Source organism: Schistocerca serialis, chromosome 2 (assembly GCF_023864345.2).
Source record: "Schistocerca serialis cubense isolate TAMUIC-IGC-003099 chromosome 2, iqSchSeri2.2, whole genome shotgun sequence".
Classification (NCBI taxonomy): domain Eukaryota; kingdom Metazoa; phylum Arthropoda; class Insecta; order Orthoptera; family Acrididae; genus Schistocerca; species Schistocerca serialis.
In genome coordinates this window covers 272623019-272650082 of record NC_064639.1, presented here as the reverse complement: position 1 = coordinate 272650082, position 27064 = coordinate 272623019, and the positions used below count along the sequence as shown (strand labels likewise).

Sequence of the window (27064 nt, the reverse complement as noted above, 5' to 3'; positions counted from 1 at the left end):
CGATGCGGCCGATGTGCGCCGACTGGTGGGGTAATATCAGCCTGCGGTTTTGTCGCGGGCGGGCGCATGCAGCTGAAGTGACAAACAGTGCACGCTTCCGTAAATATCCGACGTGTGGTCGGCCCCGGTGTCAGCGGCGGTGTGGCACTTCCTATGAAATTAGTGGCCGGACCGGACCTCGACCCACGACTTCCTGCCACCGCAAAGCGTGGTGGCGAACACATTAACAGGAAAGAACGCTGCTAACGAAAAGCGAAATTAAATTTACTACAATAAATTTGTGGGAAAGTTTTAAGCGACCTATGAATTAACATGCATACCACAAACAGGCGTACCGGCAAACCAACCAACAGTTCCGTGTAGCGCGTTGCCTAAACCCCAGGGGACGTTTAACAGTCGCTCTCGTTTGAAATAGTCGGGAGCGCTCCATTCTCAACAGACGCCGATGCGAAATGGAGGGTGGAAGGTGTATTTCATAGGTAAACGTGACATGCTTCAACACAATGAACATTTTACTAAAAGCGTTTATACTTTTACGTGTATTGATCAGATAAAGATCGGAGAGTTAAGTAAACTTCGAGTCATTAAAATGGTAATAATTCTAGAAAATGTTCAATACAGGCTGATTTTTATTTACTGGCTGAGTGCTTGCGCACGTAGGTAATCATGCAGCCCGGTTGCAGATGTCATTGTGGCCAGAAAAAGGCACCCACTGATAAGTTGTGCTCAGTTTGACCATAGATGCTGCAAAGAAAAATTTCGATAAGGTTCATGAGTCTACAGGAAAAATCAGTAAACAACAGCAAGTCTCGTAACGCCAGATGAAAGAGCAACGGTTCGTTACCGAGGAAAAAAAAAGAAACAGCAGAAAGAGTGGTATTTCCCGAAAATAGGCAGAACAGAGTGAAACAAGCAGTATTCATACGCTTGCACAACTATAGTCTGCAAAAATGTATTCACACTCACAGTGTTAAGTGAAATAATGATCATTGGAATGCACCCTCCGATTTGATATAGTATAAATTATTGCTCTGTAAAACTTACAAGAGACTGTTGCTATTATATTTCTTAAATCAATTGCCAGGCAAACGTAAAAGTCAGTTTTGGAAGAACGATTTTAACGTCCTCTTGAATTGCAATATATAGAAGTTATGTTAAAGTTATAAACAGATAAGCATCACATAAAAATATTTTTTATATTTTACTGCTATTGTTATTAAAAGTCATAGGTGTCACTGTCATGTTAAAATTAAGTTGCCGCAAGTTATAACTAAGGGGTGGCGTGGGGGGGGGGGGGGGGGAGGTCCAATATGAAAGCGAGCCAGTAACTAAATCTGCACCCTATCCCCATCCCCCACCCCCTCCATATCCGAAATGAATCACGGATTGACGTGTGCTTCAAGAAAATGGTTCAAATGGCTCTGAGCACTATGGGACTTAACTGCTGTGGTCATCAGTCCCCTAGAACTTAGAACTACTTAAACCTAACTAACCTAAGGACAACACACACATCCATGCCCGAGGCAGGATTCGAACCTGCGACCGTAGCGGTCGCGTGGCTCCAGACTGTAGCGCCTAGAACCGCTCGGCCACTCCGGCCGGCTGTGTGCTTCAAGACAGATTTCCCTTATACTTCTTGTTTTTTGGCCCGTGGTAAATATTTTTGCCTAAAATTTTGCGATTTCGTCGATAAAGGTCGCATTGTACACAAGTTTCTGAACTTCTAATTATGTGGGTATTTTTCGTAATTTTTTCCACCTGTTGCCCTCATTTCTTCCACAAAATTCACTACTGCCAAAGAAAAACTGAAAAACATACTAAAAGAATATATTTATCCTACTGATACTCACTCGGAAGTTTTAATGGTCTGGGAACAGAGGAAGCGAGTTTAAGCGGTCAGCAATGAAAGTAGCTACTTAAGAGTCGTTAATCGTTATCGCTACTTACGAGTCGTTAACGTAGTAAAGGACTTCGTATAGGTTATTACCTGGAACAAAAATAAAATACACAATTACATTTCATTCAAAGGAACTTCAATACTTATGCGATAGATTCGTTACTGCATAAATTTACAAGAGCAGAATATTATGCCTCTAGTGGAATTAAATTGTTGACAACTGTTACGGACAATTAGTTTTTCATTACCTATAGTTAGTGCTTCTCATCAGTAAGTGAACTATGTTTTTCATACATTCCTAATGTTGCTCATTCTCTTTTCAAATTTCCGGACGAATGTTTTTCAAATGAAATACGGTACATCTGCGATATGAATTTTTTGGAAAGCGATTAAGTAACCATTAATATAAACAAATTATTAAAGCAAAACATTTTATTCAGTCTCTTGTCATTATTACTAAAACATAGAGATCTGTGGCAGGTTAAGTGACAGGTGACAGTTCCCTCTAGGTGGGCGACACCCAATAGCGTGACCCCCAATCCCCCCTTCTTTTCCCATTAACCGAACCCTCAATCAACACTTTGGTCTCGCCACCATCGAGTTGCTCGTTTCCAGTAAGGTTTTTATGAGCGGTTTTTTATCTCTATGATATCTAAAATGCAATGAGTCCGAAAATAACGCAGGGGTAATGGAAGCTGAAAATTTATAAAGAAAAACGCAATGAAACAGAGGGACTATGGTTTGCTATTGGAGACGAAAAGAAAGAAATGGACAAAGGTCGAGCTCTATACACACCGATATTTTCAAAGGAAGAGTGCTGGTATTTGCCTTTTGTGAATGAGGGATATAACGGGATACCTACATGTGAATGACCCCCCAACCGGTGGAAAGACCAATGTTTGAAGGCTCGGTATTATGGCAGTATTCTTTCTGTATTTTCTGCACTGATATATCAGCTTTTGTCAAGACTTTTACCATTTCCAATCATTCAAACTGAATTCACAGCCTTGTTGATGACTACGGTGTGCTGGAGGCAAAAAACCGCCGACTTCGAGTGGACTCGTGCCCCGAGGGTTGTGTACAAACTTTATGTATATAGATAGTCCATCTCGGTTTTGATGAGATAGTATCAAAATGCGTGACAAAAATGCATTAATCTGGAACCTTAATTTTTTTGTTTACTCCACCGAGGGCCCGTAGACCACAGTACGTGATAAATTCCAACTCTCTACCCGTAAGTGAGAAAAGGGGGTTTTAGCAGACGGGCAGACATACGGATAACAAAATAAGCCTATAAAGGTTCCGTTTGTAAAAACTGTACACGGAACCATAAAAATCATCTGGAAGTACTTAGCAATATCTGTTACTTTTCCTTTAGGAGTGGTCTGTTTCCTGACCGATTAAAGTTCTCGGTAGTGAAGCCACTTTATAAAAACGAAGACAGGGATAATGCTGACAATTTTAGACCTATTTCTATGCCATCGGTGTTTGCTAAAGTTATCGAGAAGGTTGTATATAAAAGGTTGCTGGAGCATTTAAATTCACAAAATTTGCTGTCAAATGTACAGTTTGGTTGTAGAAATGGTTTAACAACTGAAAATGCTATATTCTCTTTTCTCTGTGTGGTTTTGGACGGATTAAATAAAAGGTTGCGAACGCGAGGTGTTTTCTTTGATTTAACGAAGGGTTTTGACTGTGTTGACCACAAAATATTACTGCAGAAGTTGGACAACTATGCAGTAAGGGGAGTAGCTTGCAATTGGTTCACCTCTTACTTTAAGAACAGAAAGCAGAAGGAAGTTCTCCGCAGTGTGGTAGTGGTGTTCAGTCCCAATGGGGTGCTGTTAAGTGGGGCGTTCCCCAAGGGTCTGTGCTGGGGCCACTGCTGTTTCTTATTTATATAAATGATATGCCTTCTAATATTACAGGTGATTCAAAAATATTTCTGTTTGCTGATGACACCAGCTTGGTAGTGAAGGATCTTGTGTGTAATACTGAAACAGTATCAAATAATGTAGTTCATGAAATAAGTTCATAGCTTGTGGAAAATTATTTGATGCTAAATCACAGTAAGACTCAGTTTTTACAGTATCTAACTCACAATTCAACAATAACCGATATTTTGATCAGACAGAATGGGCATATTATAAGCGAGACGGAACAGTTCAAGTTCCTAGGCGTTCGGATAGATAGTAAGCTGTTGCGGAAAGCCCATGTTCAGGATTTTGTTCAGAAATTAAATGCTGCTTTATTTACCATTAGAACAGTATCTGAAATAAGTGACAGTCCAACACGAGAAGTAGTCTACTTCGCATATTTTCATACGCTTATGTCGTATGGTATTATTTTTTGGGGTAATTCTTCTGATTCAAAAAGGGTATTTTTGGCTCAAAAACATACTGTTCGAGCTGTGTGTGGTGTGAGTTCGAGAACGTCTTGTCGACCCCCATTCAATAGTCTGGGAATTCTGACATTGCCCTCACAGTATATATTTTCTTTAATGTCATTTGTTGTTAGCAATATTAGCTTATTCTCAACAGTTAGCAGCTTTCACTCAGTTAATACTAGGCAGAAATCAAATCTGCATGTTGAATGCACTTCCTTGACTCTTGTGCAGAGAGGAGTGCAGTATTCTGCTGCATCCATTTTCAATAAGCTACCACAAGAACTCAAAAATCTTAGCAGTAGCCCAAACAAGAGTTTCCTCATGGCTCACTCCTATTCTGTCGAGGAGCTCCAGGAAGAGCTGAAAAATTAAGCAAATTCCAGTGTTACATTGTTGATTTTCTTTATTTAAACTTACGACTTGTCGCCTGAATATGTTTTTTATATTTCATTTTATTTGTTTCTACTAGTACGCACATTTACAACGACGAACCAAAACATTACGACCACTATAGATCACGGGACTGGATGCCTCCCGTTGTAACGTATAAGCGAAACATAGGCGTATCTAGAATTCTTTTATGGACGATTTATTTATTTATTTATTTATTTTTTTTTTGAGTCATCAGTCTTCTGAAGTCTACGAGTTCCACTCCTGCGCTAAACTCTTCATATCAGAGTAGCACTTGCACGCTATCACCTCAATTATTTCTTGGGTGTATTCAAGTCTCTGTCTTCCCCTGCAGTTTTAACCCTCTGCAGCACCCTATGGTACCATGGAGGTTATTCCTTGATGTCGTAAAACATGTCCTATCATCGTTTTCCTTGTTGCCAGTGATTTCCATATATTCCTTCCTTCGCCAATTCTGCGGAGAACCTGCTCATTCTTTACCTCATTCTTTATCTTATCATACTCATTCTTCTGTAGCACCAAACGTTTCGATTCTCCTCTGTCACGGTTTTCCTACTGTCCATGTTTCATTGCCATAGAATGTTGCGTTTCATACGTACGTCCTCAGAAATTTGTTCCTGGCGTTAAGGGCTATGCTTAATACCCGCAAACTTCTCCTGGCCAAGAATATCCTCCTTGCCTATGCTAGTCTGCTTTTTATGCCATCATTACCTTGTCTGTCATGGGTCACTTTGCATCCAGTGTTGCAGAATTCTTTGTCTACTTCATGAATTGAAATAGGGGTAATCCGCTGAATTAAAGACCCATATCACTTTAGTCGATTTGCAGTACGATTCTGGAACATATACTGTGCACGAAAACTATAATAATCTCGCAGCAAATGATTTATTGACAAACAGCCAACACAGATTCAGGAAGTATCATTCCTCTGAAACACAACTAGCTCTTTATTCTTAGGTAGTAACGAGTGTTGTCGGACAGTGGACGCCAAATTTATTCCATATTTTTAGATTTCCAGAAGGCTTTTGACGCTGTACCTCACAAGTAGCATCTAATTAAATTGCCTTCCTATAGAGTATCACCTTAGTTGTATGAGTGGATTACTGATTTCCTATCAGAAAGGACACACTTTGTAATAACTTACGGAAAGTGATCGAGTAAAACAGAAGTAATATCTGACGTTCCATAGGGAAGTGTTTCAGGCTCTCAGTTGTTCCCGATCTACATAAACGATTTAGGAGACAATCTGAGCACCCCTCTTAGATTGTTTGTAGAAGATTCTGTCATTTACAGTCTTGTAAAGTCACCAGATGATAAAAAAAAAGAGCAAAACGATTTGTAGAAAATATCTGTGTCGTGAAAAATGTGTCAATTGACTTTAAATAATGAAAAGTGTGAACTCATCCGCATGAGTACTAAAATGAATCTATTAAATTTTAGCTACACGATAAATCTCACAAACCTGCAGACTGTAAACTCAGCTAAATACTTATGGAATATAGTTACGAATGACTGCGATTTACTGGCAGAACATTTAGAAAATGTAACAGGTCTACTAAAGAGACTGCTTACACTACGCTTTTCCACCCTCTTCTAGAGCAGTCCTGTGCGGTGTGCGCTCCACAGCGGATAGGATTGATGGAGGACACCGAAAAAGTTCAAAGAAAGGTAGCTCATTTTGATTTATGGTGAAATAAGGGAAAGAGTGCCACGAAAGTACACGAGTTAGGCTGGCACTCATTAAAACAACGGCGTTTTTCACTGAGGCACGAGCTCCTCGTGAATTTCAATCAGCAACTTTCTTCTTAGAATGTGAAAATATTTTATTCGCGCCCACCTACGGAGATAGAAATGATCATTACAATAAAATAAGAGAAATCAGAGTCTGCACGGAAAGATTTAAGTGTTCGGTTCTCCTCCTCGCTCCTCAATAGTGTAACGGTAGAGAATAATTTTAATGTGGTCCGATAAACTCTCTACCTGACACTTAACTGTAAATTGCAGAGTGGTCATGTAGATGTAGATGTAGAAATTGAACACCAATTTAGATGCTGAATTTATCGGTATTCTCATTTCTGCAAAATATCATTACCTTTGTCTTTTTCTGGTTTACTTGATTCATATTCTGCAGTTATTTGACTGTTCATTCCATTCAGCAGGTTCTGTAATTCTTGAATGAGATTTTCACTCTGCAGCGGAGCGTGCGCTGATATGAAACTTCCTGGTAGATTAAAACTGTGTGCCGGACCGAGACTCGAACTAGGGACCTTCGTCTTTCGCGGGCAAGTGCTCTACTAACTGAGCTACCCAATAACGACTCACGCCCCGTCCTCACAGCTTTATTTCTGCCAGTATCTCGTCTCCTACCTTCCAAACTTTACAGAAGCTCCGCTGCGATCCCTGCAGAACTAGCACTCCTGAAAGAAAGGATATTGCAGAGACATGGCTTAGCCACAGCCTGGGAGACGTTTCCAGAACGAGATTTTCACTCTGCAGCGGAGCGTTGGCTGATATGAAACTTCCTGGCAGATTAAAACTGTGTGCCGGACCAAGACTCGAACTCGGGACCTTTGCCTTTCGCGGGCAAGTGCTCCACCAACTGAGCTACCCAAGCACGACTCATGTCCCGTCCTCAGTTGGTCAGTAGCTCAGTTGGTAGAGCACTTGCCCGCGAAAGGCAAAGGTCCCGAGTTCGAGTCTCGGTCCGGCACACAGTTTTAATTTGCCAGGAAGTTTCTGTAATTTTTCTTCGTACTTACCCAGGATAACAATGTCATCAGCGAATCTTATCATTGATTTTCTTTGAACTTGAATTTTAATATCACTCCCGAACCTTTCTTTAATTTTTTGCAATTTCTTCCACGCTGTGTGGATTGAACAGTATGGTCGAAAATTGTATCCCTGTTTTACACCCTCTTAAATACGAACACTTTGTTCTTGCTCGTTTGTTCTTATTGTTCCCTCTTCGTTCTTGTATATATTGTCTACTACCCGTTTTTCCGTATAATTTACCCCAGTTTTTCTCAGAATTTCGAACGTCTTGCACCATTTTACAGTGTCGAAATTTCTTTCTAGATCGACGAATCCTGTAAATGTGTCTTGATTTTTCTTCAGTCTTACTCCTATTATCAAGCGCAACGTTAGAACTTCCTCTCTGTTGCCTTTACCTTTCCTAAGCGAAACTGATCGTCATCTAATATATCCTCAGCTTTCTTTCCCATTCTCCTGTATTTTATTCTTGTCAGCAGCTGGGTGCATGAGCTGTTAAACTGATTCTGTGATGGTCTTATATCTGTCCGTGCTGTGTTCGGAACCGTGTGAATGGTACACCACCGGTCTCGTAGATTCTACACGCTACATTGTATAGGTGTTTGATTGCCACTACCACCGATAACTTTAGGAATTCCTTTTGGTCTTATTTACTCTCAAGTCTTCCATAGATCTTTCAAATTCTGGATCCCCTATGTCACCTTTATGGACTCTTCTTCTATCACGTCATCAGACAAGCCCTCACGCTCATAGAGTCCATCACTGTCCTGTTCCCATGTATCTGTCATCTCTTCTGCAGATAACAAAAGAATTCGCATTGCACTCATAATGTCATCACACTTGCTTTTAATTTCACTCAAGATGACTTTGACATTTTTATAGACTCCACTGAGTCATACTTCCTGACCACCATTTCTTATTCTGTTTCTTCAGATCTCTCCTGCAGCCATATCACTTTGGCAGTTCTAAACTTCCAGTTTTTTCACTCCTAAGGGATTCGTATCCTTGCTTTCCTGAAAATTTTTGTGCTTCATTCAATGGCGAAATCGGCTGACAGAAGAAGTTTTGACAGAGGGTTGATTATTACAGCCTGGACCTGAGAACGAGTATCTCGGGAATTCAGAAGATGGTCGACTACTCAACTAATCATGTGCCGGCCGGTGTGGCCGAGCGGTTCTAGGCGCTTGTCCGGAACCGCGCGACTGCTACGGTCGCAGGTTCGAAACCTGCTTCGGGCATAGATGAGTGTGATGTCCTTATGTTAGTTAGTTTTAAGTAATTCTAAGTTCTAGGGGACTGATGACCTCAGATGTTAAGTCCCATAGTGCTCAGAGCCATATGAACTATCCATGTGGTAGTGTCGTGGGAATCTGTGGAAAAGTGGTCCAATGACAACCACGAGCACGATGGGAGCAACTTGTGGCAGATCTGGCAACGATGTAAGTGGTGGTGCAGACAAAAGTGCTTCACAGCACGCTGTTAAGCGCACATTGTCGAACTTGGGGTTTTCTATCAGACGCTCTGTGGTGTTCCCAAGTAGATCCAGAGACGGAATCATTGAGACTGGACCATGGATCAGTTGATCTGTACACAACGTCATCCAGGCCAAAGGTGGACGCTGGATGGTGGGGACAACAGTATGCTATTGGGAATATCCACCTGAGCTTAATTGGACCTGTGTGGTAATGGAATGGGGAACGCAAGAACATTATACGGACCACCTGCTTCCCTCCGTAGTTTAAATTTCCCTCGGGTCGATGTCGTCTTCCAGCAGGATAATTGTCCATGTGCGTCATAGCGCCAGAAACTTGATAAAGTGGTTTAAGGAGCATGATAGCGAACTCATGTTGATATCTTTGTCACGAAATTCGCCTCATGCGAACCAGATGGTTCTCACCCGGGACGCTATCTGGCGCCAGTTCCGCTCCCACATACCACTGGCCCGTAATTTGCGGGAACCGTGTAACCTGTTTGTAGACATCTGGTGTCGTAGATCTCCGGAAATTTAATAAGAAATGATGAATGCATGCTTTGCAGAACGGCTGCTTTTTAGCGTTCCAAACGCTATAGAGTAGGCGGTCATAATGGTTTGACTCATGAATGTAAAAGCATACATGACAAGCGGTGTCGGAAAGCGTCACAGTATCAAATTTTTAAGGCTTTCGTGCCCATTTATTGACAAACTGCCTGTTGGCTTTTGTCTTTGGTTCTTCGGCCGACGTTTTTTGGTGATTTTTCTGACGTTATCCAGCGCGAATGGCGGGCATTGTCAAAGCTTTACCCTCCATTGCTGGTGGTGAACTGGTGTCGAGGTCGCGACTGCGGATTGTATGTACCTGGCCCTCCAACGTACAAGTGCTTTTTGTGGTCACAGTACCCTGTGAAAGCTATTCAGCAGCTACATCTTTCGGCAAACAACCACTCAAAAGGGGTGCTCCTACAACATCTAGTAAAATTACATACGCCATATGGGAACTCTATCGGTAATTGTCAGCGCTGCTGGCAAACGTGAAGGGCTTTTCGTAACTGCGCAACGTAATCTAAGGATTTACTGTTTGCTCGTGGCAGAAAGAGAATGGTCTATAAGTCAGCTGATGTCTGTTGCAAGAAGGGGATACCGCCGAGGCGGAAAGCAAACGGAATACTTGATGGAAAGCTGGTATTTAAAATTAGAAGGTGTTTCACCTCTGCTGATCAATCATATATTTTACAAGAATTTGTACGAGAGTTTTTCGAGATTTTCGGCGCAAATGTTTGTGGGAAAAAAGTGAACTCTCCACCTTCAAAAAATTAATGTTATTGCAGAAGGCAAGAACAAAAGAGATCGTTCGTTAGACAGCAAAATTTTTAATTACATTTTCTTAAAAGTAGGTTGGCTGGAACTGCACTTATGTGACAGCGTTTGATGCTGCCGAGCTTTCTTTAATTACGAAGCTAATGAAATGTACGGCAAAATAATACAAAGCATTACGAGGAGGTGAAGTCAAAAGCTTGTCGTGAAATTAAAAGTTCCAGTGACATTCAAATTGAATTCAGTCCGTACCATGCAAAGGTCTTTTTATGCAAACTATATTCGTCTGTTCTCTAAAAAATAATCGCGTTTTTAGTAAAGTAGTCTCAATAAATGTGGATGATAAATCTCAAAAAGCTCCTTAGTTTTACAGAGCCTTGGCAAATCGTGTTAAAAATGTACTGTATGCCCTGTTCGCGGAAACTTACTGTAAAGCTGACAGATTGCTTCAGAGATGTTTATTACAGAATTCAGAGAAGCAGTGTTCCACAAAACATCTGAAAAAGCATATTACACCAATTAATTGCTACACTTTCAAATAAATTCACGGCTTATTACCAGAATAGTTACGACAGTTCTCATCCAACTGACTACCAGGCAGCGCAGCTTAAAATCTTAAAATAATGTATCGTTTGCATAGGCCTACTTAAGAAAAACGAGCAGAAAAATTCTGTTACACTCTATGGCACTACGATCTACTAACTTTTCGTCCGCTTCAGTTTTTCGACTGTTTTCGTGAGGTACGCCACGACTTTCTTACCTGTGACAGCCTCTTCATCCCCGAGTTTCACGCAACCGCCTCAGGTTCTGTCCTCTACAACTCTCCCTGTTTATTCCATAATGTGTTAACAGATGTCCTATAAGCGTTCAAGGTTCCATTTCAGCTGTGCTACTCCTAAGTGCGAAAAACAATTTTCGGCGAAGTCACTGAGTTCGTCGAAGAAGAAAATTAGTGAATGTTGTTGCTGAGTTTCCCATGGTTTGACACTTGATGTTTTAGATTTTATAAAACAAACTTCAAGGTATCTATCCAATCCTGAACTACTGGATAAATGTGTACATTGGAAAACTCAGAATACAAGTGAGAGACACAAAAAGAGTATTGTCCAAAAACAATATTGTGTCCTCAATTGCTGCGAAGATAGCTGCGTGTGATGCCTGTCCAGTGTTCAACAGTGGAAATTTAGATAGGATTATAAGTGCCTGCAGAGACTACGCTTACATCCACGTACATTCACACTGAAGATATTCAGAAGCATCGATGAAGTGCAACTGAGCAAAGCTTAAGCAGCAGAAGGAAAAAAATGCAAAAGTTGGCTAGCTAAAGAAGGCAGGGGAAGAGATTACTTCAGGAAAACGAGAAACAGAATAAAAATAGTGGCTGTGGACAGCATTGGTCACTAGACGCGTAGCAATATTGTCAAAAAATGAAATAAAAACTTGAAGTGTGAATTGCCGTAAACTGACTTTTTTGAGCTGTGATGTACCTTTCCTCAGGAACTATAAAAGCGAACATCCTGAAATGTGGCATAGTTCTGAAGAATTACTTCCTGAATAATCCTGTACAGCATTTTTCCGTTATCTTTTCTCTGAGATAAGTTCTCCTTTAAAATTTGAGAAGAGAAGAGCAGTCCTGGGTAACACAAAACTGAAAATTTAATTTCAAAGCAACTATGACGTTAAACAAAAATCTGTTCCATATTTTTATTAGCCTCGTACGTAGATTTAAACCGTTAAATTTAAGTTTTGTTGCTTGACTGGTTTACGAGAAAAGTTACATTACAGAAACATTGGCGATTAAAAATTAAAATCCTAATAAAATATATGTCGATGCGTATTTTCAAACGAAAATTTCACAGAATATCAATCATTATCTTGTACATAGTAGTCTCAAGTTTTACTATTTTAGCTGTAATAGTTTTGGAGATATATGTGCTTAAAATCAAAAATGCATTTTGCCATACCTCTGTCCGTAATACAGCTAGTCTTCTGGGGGCTAATAACACCGTAATTCATTTAGGTTACCAGACAAGAACAAAATCTGTCATATTACCACATTCACTGCTATGCTCGCGACGAGTTACTAAACCTTAACTCACATCAGTGTGTCTATCATCCTGCTCTGTGGGAAAGTGAACCATCTCATACGTTGACCCCTTCTCGTTTGTAGTTTCTGTTCAGTCCATCCCCCTACACCTTTCGGAATGACCCCCCTAACGTCTCAACATAGCCTTACTTTTCGTTGACATTCACGCAAATAGACAACAAACAAAAATATGCAGTGCACGACATTTGTTAAATATTTTAAAATTTATTTTCTCTTCCTAGTCTTCCGATAAAGCTTGTCACATCAGTTTGCATTAGTAATTATCATCCTCTTCAAAACTGATCCACAGCGCTGTTAGCAACGCCAGATATCAATACACAGAAAACATGGAATGTCGTGCAGAAACCATATCCATATGAACAACAGCAACAACAAAAACCACGGCTAAATAAAAGGGACAACCAATGATTAGTAAATTCGCGCCGGCGTCTTTACTACCGTGGAGGCAAAATAATTGGAGAGAAAGAAACTGAACTTTATTAAATGCTGACTGCCTCTCAGAGCCAATATGGGTAGATATTATGCACGGGTTGCCATGTTATTCGAGGTGCCGGTGTTGAGAGGTGGACATGTCACCCAAATTCATTGAAGAAATCCATATTATTTAGGCTAATACGCTAAATTCTCTTTAACTACCACAGTTCCTATCATGCGACAGACAATTTACGGACGAAAATAGGTCAGTTTACGATTTGTGCCCTCCACATACTTCTGTCTATGATAATTTAATAGCTGATCAAGCGCATCTGGCAAAGGGCGCTGATAAAAAAGGTCTAATTCAACTATTAAATAATACAAATATTTTGGTATTACAAAGTTATTTATTGCGAGAATTCCTAAAGTATTACAACACACCAATATTGAATGGAATATAAATAAGAACATTGTAACGATATGATGCCCCATTATGTCAGCATTAGCTCTTGAGCAAAAAAGTTTGATGGCCACTGCCGTAGAGTGTTTCGTACGAAAGTGAGCTCCTAAGGTGTCTAAGGTGTCGAAGTGGAGCCATGACTTCAACAAATTCAGCACTGCGGGAACCTTACATAAAGAATATGGTCCTTTCAACCTGTCCCTTCGAATGAGTGTTTTCCAAATACTGCTTTCGTCCTGGATTCTGTGGACAACTTTATTTCACACCAGTCATTTAATTTTCAACGTCTTTCTGTAACATTACGTCTCCAACTTCGGCGCATCCGACGCTGCAATATACACTCAAACCGCGCGGAACTAGCCGAGCGGTCGCAGGCGCTGCAGTCATGGACTGTGCGGCTGCTCCCGGCGGAGGTTCGAGTCCTCCCTCAGGTATGGGTGTGTGTGTTTGTCCTTAGGATAATTTAGGTTAAGTAGTGTGTAAGCTTAGGAACTGATGAGCTTAGCAGTTAAGTCCCATAAGATTTCAGACATATTTGAACATTTTTGAACACACACATAAAAACCATAATTATAGTTAGCTATTTTATTGAGGGATAAATCGTGTCTCTGTACCCCTGCACACTGGTTATAATTACAGCTGACCAGTGGACAAACGTACACACCTTCCGAGGTCATCTTTTATTTACGAGGGTGATTCTAGGGGGGTAGCCTCCGAGAAAGTGTGTGCAGAGTTCGTACCCACGGCTTCAGTACTGAGAGACTGATCTCCGGCTGACAAAAGATTGTTTTATATTAAGAGCTGTTAGGCTCTCAGGACAGCTGTTGAAAAATCTAAAATAAAACGAGGTGACAGTTCTAGAGTGCATTTAAAAGAACAGACTTCGAAGTCTCGCAGTAGAAAGTGTGTTGGGGACAGTAAAAGCAGATGTACAGTTATTCTTCAAAGCTCAGAGCAGGCTTCGCCGTTGACGTGACAATGGCACAATGCCGGGCGACCTCCAGTGGAGAAAGGGTAGAGCACCTTCAAAGAGCAGATCTAGAGCAGACCCGCAAATCCGTCTCGTGAGATATGTCGACATTGTGGGCGCCTGACATCATCTGCTTCAAAGCCTGCTACGGTATCATCTCAAGCTGACTTCCATTGGATTCAAGTTAAGCGTTCCTTCGCTAGGCGCATTACCGTCTTCTGAGCAACGGAGAGCGTAGTAGGCTGGTTCGGTATAGAATGGTGGTCGTGATCATCACATGTTATGGCTATTCCTTGACGTACTTAGTTCGTTCACTGCTTCGCTGTTTATGAATCGTGTATCTCGTAAGGCATTCGGGGAAGAATGGTAGATTTTATCCAATACATAAACCAGAAGTTTTTACTTCTATTTCTTAGAGAAGTTGCCTTTTCCCCATCTATTCACTTCCTTCCTTTAATGCCTCGTACTATCTTGCATTCTGATCTCGGTATCTCTGGAAACATGTCGTAACTGCACATCTTCACTGCTTGCTGTTTATCGTTTATTTCTATCGAATTATTCAACTACAGTAAAACAGTTAGTGGAGAAACGGTTTTCTGGGCACACTCTTTTGCTTTGATATTCAGTTATTTGTTGTATAAAGGGTGATTCTGTGATGATGTTATAAACTTTCAGTGATAATGGAGAAGGGTAAATGTATAGATTTCAGGTAACGGACTCTAGTCCGGGAACGACCGAGTCGAAAGTTATATGTGAAAATCGTTCTAATACTTGTAGCAGTGGTCCTCTTCTATTGCAAGCCCTATGGGTTTCATATTTTGGGGGAGGTGATGTGGATCAAATAGAGAAAAAAATCAGCAAACATTGGCTCTAAGCTGCGTACCTTAAATCCTTACAGTTGTGGGCCCTTGTCCGTCTTTGCTACTGCGAAGCACATTTATTCTGCTAAACAAGTGCTCGTAGCTCTTAAGGTATGCGTTTTTGGGCCCATATTTACTAGCTTTTTTTGTCTTTTGTCTTTTTTTTTGACCATGTCACCTCCTTACGAAATATGGAAAGCAAAGAGCTTGCAGTAAACGAGTCACGGGTATAAGAACGAATTTAACTTGTAACATTGGAATCGGTCGTTTCCGGACGCGGATTCTTGACCTCAAACTGATACATTTATCCTTTTCCATCATTCCTGTAAGCTGGTAAATTCATGACGGAATGACTCTGTTTAGTGGATTCAGGAAAGTACGTTTGGCAGCGGTTCTACGCTCACTGTTATCGAGGCTTCAGAGATGACTATCCATAAGCTGAAAAACTGTTTCATCTGTTCAGTTTTGGTTGTTACGAAAGTCACGTTCACGGTGATTCGCTAATTACGCTTTCTACTAACAGTTTTTGTTTGTTAACATGTTTGTTTTCAGTTTAAACTTTGTTTCACCTTGCCTCTGTGTGTTATTTTTACTTCCACAGGAAACAAGTATGATGAAAGAAGCAGCCTTTTCTCGATTGTAGCCGTTCCTCCTCTTCCATTACTCTTTATTGAAGACTAATGTTTTTTAAATAGGTCCCAGATCAAGCACATATCATTTCATTCGATTTCCACTCACTGTAGAGATGGGAAACATTGTTTTGTGTATTGTTGTTCTGGTCTTGAGTCCAGAGACTGGTTTTTTGCAGCTCTCCATGCTACTCTGTCCTGTGCAAGCTTCTTCATCTCCCTGTACCTACTGCAACCTACATCGCTCTTAATCTGTTTAATGTATTCATCTCTTGCTCTCCCTCTACGATTTTTACCCTCCACGCTGCCCTCCAATACTAAATTGGTGATCCCTTGATGCCTCAGAGTATGCCCTAACAACCGATCCCTTCTTCTAGTCAAGTTGTGCCACAAATTTCTCTTCTCTCCAATCCTATTCAATACCTCCTCACTAATTATGTGATGTACCCATATACTCTTCAGCATTCTTCTGTAGCACCACATTTCGAAAGCTTCTATTCTCTTCTTGTCCAAACTATTTATCGTCCATGTCTCACTTCCATACATGGCTACACTCCATACAAATACTTTCGGAAACGACTTCCTGACACTTAAATCTATACTCGAGGTTAACAAATTTCTCTTCTTCAGAAACGCTTTCCTTGCCATTGGCAGTCTACATTTTATATCCTCCCCGACCATCATCAGTTATTTTGCTCCCAAAATAGCAAAACTCCTTTGGTACTTTAAGCGTCTCATTTCCTAATCTAATTCCCTCAGCATCACCCGATTTAATTCGACCCCATTCCATTATCCTCGTTTTGCTTTTGTTGATGTTCATCTTATATTCTCCTTTCAAGACACTGTCCATTCCGCTCAGCTGCTCTTCCAGGTCCCTGACAGAATTACAATGTCATCGGCGAACCTCAAAGTTTTTATTTCTTCTTCATGAATTTTAATTCCTACCTAATTTTTCTTTTGTTTTCTTTACGGCTTGCTCAATATACAGTTTGAATAACATCGGAGATAGGCTACAACCCTGTCTCACATCCTTCCCAACCACTGCTTCCCTTTCATGCCCCTCGACTCTTATAACTGCCATCTGGTTTCTGTACAAATTGTAAATAGCCTTTCCCTCTCTGTATTTTACCCCTGCCACCTTCAGAATTTGAAAGAGAGTATTCCAGTCAACATTGTCAAAAGCTTTCTCTGACTCTACAAATGCTAGGAACGTAGGTTTGCCTTTCCTTAATCTATTTTCTAAGATAAGTCGTAGGGTCATTATTCAGCACGTGTTCCAACATTTCTACGGAATCCAAACTGGTCTTCCCTGAGATCGGCTTCTACCAATTTTTCCATTCGTGTGTAAAGAATTCGTGTTAGTATTTTGCAGCGGTGGCTTATTAAACTGATAGTTCGGTAATTTTCACATCTGTCAACACCTGCTTTCTTTGGGATTGGAATTATTATATTCTTCCTGAAGTCTGAGGGTGTTTCGCCTGTCTCATACATCTTGTTCACTAGATGGTAGAGTTTTGTTAGGCCTGGCTCTCCCAAGGCTGTCAGTAGCTCTAATGGAATGTTGTCTACTCCCGGGGATTTGTTTTCACTTATTCAGTCCTCTGTCAAACTCTTCACGCGGTATAATTTCTCCTCTTTCATCTTCATCTACATTCTCTTCCATTTCTATAATATTGTCCTCAAGAACATCGCCCTTGTATAGACCCTCTATATAATCCTTCCACCTTTCTGCTTTCTTTTCTTTGGTTAGAGCTGGGTTTCCACCTGAGCTCTTGACATTCATGCAAGTGGTTCTCTTTTCTTGAAAGGGTCTCTTCAATTTTCCGGTAGGCAGTATCTATGTTTCCCCTAGTGATATGCGCCTCTACATCCTTACATTTGTCCTCTAGCCATCCTGGCTTAGCCATTTTGCACTTCCTGTCGATTTCATTTTTGAGACGTTTGTGTTCCTTTTTGCCCGCTCCATTTCTCCTTTCAACAATTAAATTCAGTATCTCTTCTGTTACCCAAGGATTTCTATTAGCCCTCGTCTTTTTACCTACTAAATCCTCTGCTACCTTCACTATTTCATCTCTCAAAGCTACCCATTCCTCTTCTACTGTTTTTCTTTCCCGCATTCTTGTCAATCGTTCCCTAATGCTCTCGCTGATGTTCTCTACAACCTCTGGTTCCTTCAGTTTATCCAGGTACCATCTCCTCAAATTCCCACCTTTTTGCAGTTTCTTCAGTTTTAATCTACAGTTCATAATCAATACATTGTGGTCATAGTCCACATATGCCCCTGGAAATGTCTTACAATTGAAAACCTGGTTCCTGAATCTCTGTCTTACCATTATATAATTTATCTGAGACCTTCCAGTATCTCCAGGCTTCTTCGTCATTGGTCTTCTGCATGTCAATAAAAGCTTCGAAAGGCTTAATTTCTTCTTCCCAGTGTTGGCGGCAGTGCTCAGTTTTCGCCGCCAGTTCTCCTAACAGATTTAAAACTAAACTAATCTTCCTTCAAGTAAAGTTCTATATCATTTTTTCTGTTATTAGTACTGTATTTTAAAAGTATGGAATAGGAGACAAGTTCTTTTACAACTACTACATTGCATTTTACTTCCAATTTTTCAACAGTTCGCTAACTCTTGAAATATCCATGACAACGTTATCCAAAGGACTCTGTCATCATTCTGAGACAGAGTGATAGTAATACATAATATTTAGTGCTAATTTCAGCATTCGTGCTGAACTGACAAAACATAGTTCACCGCTTTTCTTGTGATGAAACAGGCTACATCCCAGTTCCCAGTTAAATGCGAAGCGTGCTACCATTGTTCAAAGAATATATCGGCAAGTAGAAATAAATATCTTGCCTGGACCAAAATGGAATTCTTGACTAGGCCAGCGATTGTAGAAGTTCTGGTTTGAGAAGTGGCCTACTGTGACTGCTGTTTCTGAGCTGAGTTCTGCAACAACTGAGCAATCTAGCAATGCGAATAATATGCTGCAATGACGTGAGACAAAAAATACACAGTGTGCTGGCAATTTAAAGGCAAGCATTTTTCCTGAAGTTTTAACGGAATGTGTTTGTTTACTGCTGGAAACTGTTCCAGAGGAAGCAATCTGTCCGATCCGTTCTAATGAAACAACCGCCGCAACATTTCATTGGACTAAATAGCCGAGACAGGGAAAGTAGTGTGCTGAAATTGTTTCTCTCACAAACAGCGCGAACGACTGCCCACACCACCTCAAGTGACTCAATGCAAAAAGTGCCTTCGGCCTTTAAAAGAGCGCGTTCATCAACTGAACGGTTCTCTTGTTTCCTCCTGTTACCAACTCCCTGCCATTCTCGGCTGCGTTTCTAAAACAGTTTTCAATCTAGCATACGGTTCGGGCCCTCCACTGTTGCCGAAATAAGATTAACTCTATTTTCTCTTTGTTTTTCTTTTTTCTTTTCTATCGAAGTTAACAAAGAGCAGACACACGCATAGTCTACCACTGCTAAACAATGATATGTTTCTTTACGTTCAAGAGTAGTCCGGCCACTTAACTATCCCAGTACTTGATCACTTAACTACCACAGCATATAATGATACTGCAAGCAAAGTAAGAGAAACAGTCACTATCTTAAAGGTGCAAGTCATTCAGGAGATAGAAATGGTAATGACTTTATATTAATGTGAACTGGCTTGAGCTAAAAACATGATGCAATTACTGAGATTTATGCGGATGACACTAAATTGTCGTATTATCTAGGTGCCTTGAACATGAGGAAATATGTCACTGAAGGTGAATGACGAATCTAATAAAGTAGTTTGGTTGGTTCACGGTATGCCGGAACCTAAAGACGCCACTTCATAGTGGCAAAATGTACCCAAGAGCAACTAAAGAAACGTGTCATATTGAAACATTGTCGCTGCGAGTGATATATCGTTCCCAAAAAACACTTTTTCTCGTTACAGAAACGAAGGATTCTTTGATGAGCAAGAGATCTGTATCAATCACTATAGAAACTCGCAGACTAGCGAAATTTCAAAATTCTCCAGAGAAAGTAACATTTCATATTTTTTTGTCAACGTCCTCTCTCTTCCAATGTAGTCTGGAAGCAGCCAGTCCATAGTGAAGTACAATGTGTCTAGCATGTCAACTTTCTCACGCATGTTTTGCGGGAAACACACGTATTAACAGACACGTGCTAACACGTCTTTGTATGCACGACCACAACCCTACTTTCTAACTCTTTGTTCCTCAGAAAAACTCTGCAGTGAACAAAAGGAAAGCAAAAGGGTGCCAAATGATGCAATCGTAAGCTTCAGCCCTACTGCTTGCAAGACCAGAACGAAATATTTTACCAGAACCGAGCCACTCGAGATGTTAGCATTGGGCATTGAATACCAAGTAGACAGTAAACATGACAGTCTGCGCGAAATAAGATAAGCCAAACAGACAGTTTCTATATCGAATGGAGACGCATAGCGATAAGGCACAGCGTCCTAGTATTCAGATTCAAGTTTTTGACAGTGTTCATATAAAATAAACAGCAAATGTCAGTAAGGTTTCTTCAACAACGACTTTCCCATTCAGGTTCAGTCTTAGCTGGCAACTAAACAGAGGCGTGAATTTTTTTGGTAGCCTCAGATGCATGAGATTACAAATGAAAACAGGAGTAGGCGTTATGGAAAAAGGTAAGTACACTTAAGCGATTAGGGTAGCTATGCCCAGAAGCGCGGTACATCATTTACATCAGGAGTTCGCTGACATGATACCCTTGACTCTTGAAAATTAAACGGTGCTTTAACTCTCTTACTTGCCTCAAATGTAGGCATTATAAATTTAGACCTGACTGTGACTGTGAAGACCGACAGCAAGGAAAAATAATTATTTGGAAAGTAACTCTGTACTGCCATTAAATGATCCAAGAATTCTTGCACAGTAGAGGTAGGGGACCATTCACATTTAACACCAATTACAATAATGAAAAAGTCTTGATCATAAATTTTTCTATTAAATGTTCCACATTTTGGAAAATCATCGTCAGACCTAAGCTGTTAGACAGTGCTCAGAAATTATGAAAAATAAGTAACACATACCAGTGTAATGCATGATCGTGAGAAACACTGTATGCGCAGCTATTTCAACACTTACATGTAGATCTAATTTTAGGCTCAAAAAACTGAGCGCATGGACTATAGATTATACAATTCTCATTTAATAAAGATTACTGATGTTATTACAGTTGTCAGTTCAATGAATCTTAAGTGTCAAACTTCCTGTAACGTGTTAAACTGCCAAAGAAGTAAACTACACCGACAGATGGCATAAGTGTTAAACAGCATCGACGAATAAATATAATAAGATTACTTTATCTGCAAAACGACGTAGGAGCTTTTATGAAATGGGATTTTTTAAAATGCCGTCGTTGGATAAAAAAGAAACTCATTTAAAGAAGGCATTTAAAACATATCTTCTTCCTTAAAAGTTCTTACGTCGTTGTGCGGAGAAATTAATCATAGTATATTTATTCGTCAATGCTAATTGTCTTTGGTTAATGCTTACGCCATCTGTCTGTGTAGTTTACTTTTTTGACATTTTAACACGTCACAGGCAATTTGAACCTCGTATTCATTGAACTGACAACTGTTTTACAATGTGTGGTGTTGATGAGATGAGAACTGTATTATGTACAGTTATTTTCTCTGCTTTTTGAGCCTAAAAATAGATGCACGTGTAAGTCCTGAAATAATTGCGCAAAAGAAATATATCGATCACTTTCTTCTTCTATTTCTTCTTGTTGTTTTTCACCTTTCATATTGATCCCCGACCGTTTCAATTCTCTGCATCCATGCATTTATGTGTTCTAATTATCTGCTCCTTCCTGAAATATCCAATTTGGCACAGTTAGTAAACATGTTTCTCAGACTTAGCCCCAATTGCACTTAATCGCCAATTTCTTCTTATCAAATACAACATTTTTTCAATTATTCTCTTTAATATCTTGCTATATACCATATTCTCCAGCTGTTTCACCATGTAAGTCCGTGTAATTCATTCTGCAACGCTCCGATTTTACATCTTCGTGACCAAAATTTAAATTCCAAAATGTGATGTGAAAGCGGTCAATAAACGCAGCGGTGATTACTTTTTGTTTCATTTTAGAGGAAGGAGCAAGAACGCTGACGGAGGAATTTAATACCTGAAATATCTCATGCTTGCCGTTACAGGTTTGAACACGGAGCCCAAGTGCCAGTTGATAACAGTCTGTGTGTTTTCAGGATTAAAATTTTATTTGAGACTGCGAGTAAATTTCTTTTTATTATTGGGGTGTAAGCTAAACCTGTTATGAGAGGCAAGAAACTTATACCACACTGCAATTTGATGGCAGATGTAAATAATGGGCCACAAATGACAAGAGCTGTTATCAAATAAGTTATCGAATCTCCTGCCATTAACCGCTTAGCTGTGGAGCTGAATAGTGCTCAAAACACTGACTGTTCGTCTGGTTGCCCTTGTTACAGATATGTTAGCATTTTCCCACGAGAATAATTGGACGATCGGTAAGAATACGTACCGACACACAGATATCCTGAATCAAAACTCTATGTGACTGTTTAAGGTCCGTGTTAGCGAAAGTTTCGTTTGACTTTCTCTGTGTTATATCCCATTGTTTTCCGCTTTCTGCTACACAATAGGACTTTAAGAAATCTAAAGTCACTGAAGGATAACTGTACACACATGCCAACATTCAAATTGAAGCACTTTCGTCTCCGCCTGATCACTGCTTGGATACGAAATGAGGAAGCGCACTCCACGTGTAGCACATGAGAAACAGATACGCACACAACTGGTTAGTACACACGGAACAGTGAAATACGCAGTGTTAATTCCCTGCCTGACATTGAGAGAGCTATGAATAAAGCAATTTCGCCATCCAATATGTATCTATTAGTAAAGATGCATGGATCTGTAGAAAAAAGCTTCAAATTTTAACATAATTTGACGCAATACATAACCAGTAAAACCTCGAATCAAATTACCATGTATAAAACATCTTCAAACGCATGGTTACTTTACAAAAGAGTTAATGTGTTAAATATTTCACTTTCAGCATGTTAACGAGAAATTGGGAAAGGTTTCAAACTGTACTTAAAGTTTATTGGAAGTAGTTAAGTACTCTCTTTATAAAACACTGGATGAATATAATCTGGGTATTTTGCGCTCCATTTTTTTTTTAAGAAAGTTACTTTCTCACGCACTTCAATGTTTTTGACGTTATATCTCCTGAAGCATGTGTCGTACAGTGTTACATTTCTGCAGATATACTCAGTGATATACGTAAATACTGTGTGTGAAGTGTTGTTCGAATACAGTTAGTAGTAAAGCAAGAAGTAATAACTTAAAACTTCAAGCGTGATAAAGTTTCACCGAGTGCCACTTTGTTTCTTTTTTTCACGCATTTATTTTTTTATGACGTCATATCTCCAGAAATATCCAAATGTTCAAATGTGTGTGAATTCTTATGGGCCCAAACTGCTAAGGTAATCGGTCCCTAGTCTTACACACTACTTTAACTTACACTAAGAACAACACATACATCCGTGCCCGAGAGAGGACTCGAACCTCTGGCGTACCTTCAGATCTACGTCTTGTACAGTGACATGATTTTGCCGGAACATTCAGTGGTATATGGGGTATTGTCTGCAAACTTTGATGCGAAACAGAGTTCGTAGTAAAGGCGTCATGCCTCATGCTGAAGTCTGACTGCATGAACAGCGAAAATGTAGTAAGCGATAAACTTTTCCCCTTTCATCATTGTGTGGTAGGTGTCACGAAGAAAAAGTTTCGTAGTAGTTTTGAAATGATGTGTTAACTTTCTGGAAGTCGCTCATTTTCGAATACTGGATGTACATGTATGTATGTAGGAAACCGGGGACCTAGAAACGACGGACAGGCTTCGTCCCGCCGGAGCCCTCAATGGTTCACAACACCACAACAGGCCACATCAGTCCAACCCACCCCACCGCCGCCCCACACCGAACCCAGCGATAGCGTGCGCTTCGGCCCGCAGTGGACCCCCTGGAAACGTCCCATTCCAGACCCAGTGTCACCCCCAGATGTTTGCATAGTACAATAATTATGATGTACATGTACGTGGAAAAGGTGTAGCTGAGGTAGAATAAGGGGAACCAGCCCGCATTCGCCGAGGTAGATCAAAAACCGCCTCAAAAACCATCCACAGGCTGGACGGCACACCGGACCTCGACACTAATCCGCCAGACGGATTCGTGCCGGGGGATGTATACAGGGTGGTCCATTGATAGTGATCGGATCAAATATCTCTCGAAATAAGCATCAAACGAGAAAACTACAAAGGACGAAACTCGTCTAGCTTCAAGGAAGAAACCAGATGGCTCTATTATTGGCCCGCTGGATGGCGCTGCCATAGGTGAAACGGATAACAACTACGTTTTTTTTTTTTTTTTTGTTTTTTTTTTTTAATAGGAACCCCCATTTATATTACATATTCGTGTAGTACGTAAAGAAATATGACTTTTAATTGGACTACTTTTTTCGCTTTGTGATAGATGGCGCTGTAATAGTCACAAATGTATAAGTACGTTGTATCACGTAACATTACGCCAGTGCGGACGGTATTTGCTGCGTGATACATTACCCGTGTTAAAATGGACCGTTTACCAACTGCGGAAAAGGTCGATATCGTGTTGATGTGTGGCTATTGTGATCAAAATGCCCAACTGGCGTGTGCTGTGTATGCTGCTTGGTATCCTGGACGACATCATCCAAATGTCCGGACCGTTCGGCGGATAGTTACGTTATTTAAGGAAACAGGAAGTGTTCAGCCACTTGTGAGACGCCAACCACGACCTGCAACAAATGATGATGCCCAAGTAGGTGTTTTAGCTGCTGTTGCGGCTAATCCGAACATCAGTAGCAACGAAATTGCGCGAGAATCGAGAATCTCAAAAACGTTGGTGTTGAGAATGCTACATCAACATCGATTGCATCCGTACCATATTTCTATGCACCAGGAATTGCATGGCGACGAGTCTGAACGTCGTGTACAGTTCTGCCACTGGGCACAAGAGAAATTACGGGACGATGACAGATTTTTTGCACGCGTTCTATTGACCGACGAAGCGTCATTCACCAGGAGCGGTAACGTAAGCCGCCATAATATGCACTATTGGACAACGGAAAATCCACAGTGGCTGTGACAAGTGAAACATCAGTAGCTTTGGCGGGTTAATGTATGGTGCGGCATTATGGGAAGAAGGATAATTGGCCCCCATTTTATCGATGGCAATGTTCTACCCATGTTATTACAAGAAGTTCCACTGCATGACAGACTGGCGATGTACTTCCAACATGATGGATGTCCGATACAGAGCTCGCGTGCGGTTGAAGCGGTATTGAATAGCATATTTCATGACAGGTGGATTGGTCGTCGAAGCACCATAATATGGCCCGCACGTTCACCGGATCTGACGTCCCCGGATTTCTTTCTGTGGGGAAAGTTGAAGGATATTTGCTATCGTGATCCACCGACAACGCCTGAGAACATGCGTCAGTGCATTGTCAATCCATGTACGAACATCACGGAAGGCGAACTACTCGCTGTTGAGAGGAATGTCGTTACACATACTATCAAATGCATTGAGGTTGGCGGACATCATTTTGAGCACTTATTGCATTAATGTGGTATTTACAGGTAATCACGCTGTAAGAGCAGGTGTTCTCAGAAATAAGTTCACAAAGATACATGTATCACATTGGAACAACCGAAATAATATGTTCAAACCTACCTACGTTCCGTATTTTAATTTAAAAAACCTACCTGTTACCAACTGTCAGTCTAAAATTGTGAGCCATATGTTTGTGACTATTACAGCGCCATCTATCACAAAGCGAAAAAAATGGTCCAACTAAAACATTAATATTTCTTTACGTTCTACATGAATATGTAATAAAAATGGGGGCTATACAAGCTAGACAAGTTTCGTTCTTTGTAGTTTTTTCGTTTGACGCTTATTTCGTGAGATATTTGGCCCGGTCACGATCAATGGACCACCCTGTATGGTCAGGATAATTTGCGCGACACGAGTTACGCCGCCTCGATACAAGCACACGGTTTCTAGATGAAGTATTTGCCTTACTGTGTTAAACTTTTAAGATTATACCTGTTAATGGGTAGATCATCACGAAATTTTAAATATGTAAATTCGGTTAATAATTACGCGAAATGCTGCAAATTACATTTTTGTTGCCTTTTGGGAAGTCCTGCAACTGGAACTGGATTCCGGGATACCGCTTTTGGAAATAGAGACAAACAAGGGTTGAACAAAAATATGGAAACACCACGAGAAATGCATGCTTGAACATAAATACAGACGCTAGCCATGCCTGCAGCTGGCTCTCTTGTTCTTCGGCAAGAACGGCACCTGTGCAGTGCATTCAACATGTTGCAAGTGTCAGTCGTTTCATTTATTTTATTTTATTTTATTTTATGTTACACGTCTAGTTCCGTAGGACCAAACTGAGGAGCAAATCTCCAAGGTCATGGAACGTGTCTGTACATGAAATTACAACATTATAGCAATACCAGATAAAATAAAATGTTTATGGACCCAAAAAAAGGAAAAAACATTAGTTTACATAAACGTAGTCAACAATACAACATTTGAATCAGATTAATTTTTCAAGGAACTCCTCGAAGGAATTAAAGGTGTGACCTATGAGGAAACTTTTCAGTATCGATCTGAAAGCGCGTGGATACTACTAACATTTCTGAATTCTTGTGGTAGCTTATTGAAAATGAACGCAGCAGCATACTGCGCACTTAATGCACAAGAGACAAGGTGGCGCAATCTAAAGGCAGACTGGATTTCTGCCTAGTATTAACTGAGTCAAACCTGCTAATTCCCGGGAATAAGCTGATTTTTGTTAACAATAAACGACACTAAAGAATATATACACTACTGGCCATTACAACTGCTACACCACGAGGATGAAGTGGTACAGACGCAAAATTTAACCGACAGGAAGAAGATGCTGTGATATGCAAATGATTAGCTTTTCAGAGCATTCACACAAGGTTGGCACCTGTGGCGACACCTACTACGTGTTGACATGAGGAAAGTTTCCAACCGATTTCTCATACACTAACCACAGTTGACCTGCGTTGCCTGGTGAAACGTTGTTGTGATGCCTCGTGTAAGGAGGAGAAATGCGTACCATCACGTTTCCGACTTTGATAAAGGTCGGATTGTAGCCTAACGCGATTGCGGTTTATCGTATCGCGACATTGCTGCTCGCGTTGGTCTAGATCCAATGACTGTTAGCAGAATATGGATCGGTGGGATCAGGAGG

The 27064-nt window shown here is 40.5% G+C and overlaps 1 protein-coding gene across 5 annotated transcripts in view; it reads right to left on the bottom strand.

The window, feature by feature from the left end:
- Positions 1-27064, bottom strand: part of LOC126457029 (Ig-like and fibronectin type-III domain-containing protein 1) — a 1179953-nt gene that overhangs the window by 1009480 nt on the left and 143409 nt on the right. The window contains exon 1 of one of the 5 annotated variants that reach the window (XM_050093010.1): positions 1948-1963. The exons of the other annotated variants lie outside the window; for them this stretch is intronic. The gene's annotated coding sequence lies outside the window, so the exon portion shown is untranslated. Of the gene's footprint in view, positions 1-1947; positions 1964-27064 lie in introns of those variants that run through there. 5 annotated transcript variants of the gene reach the window in all.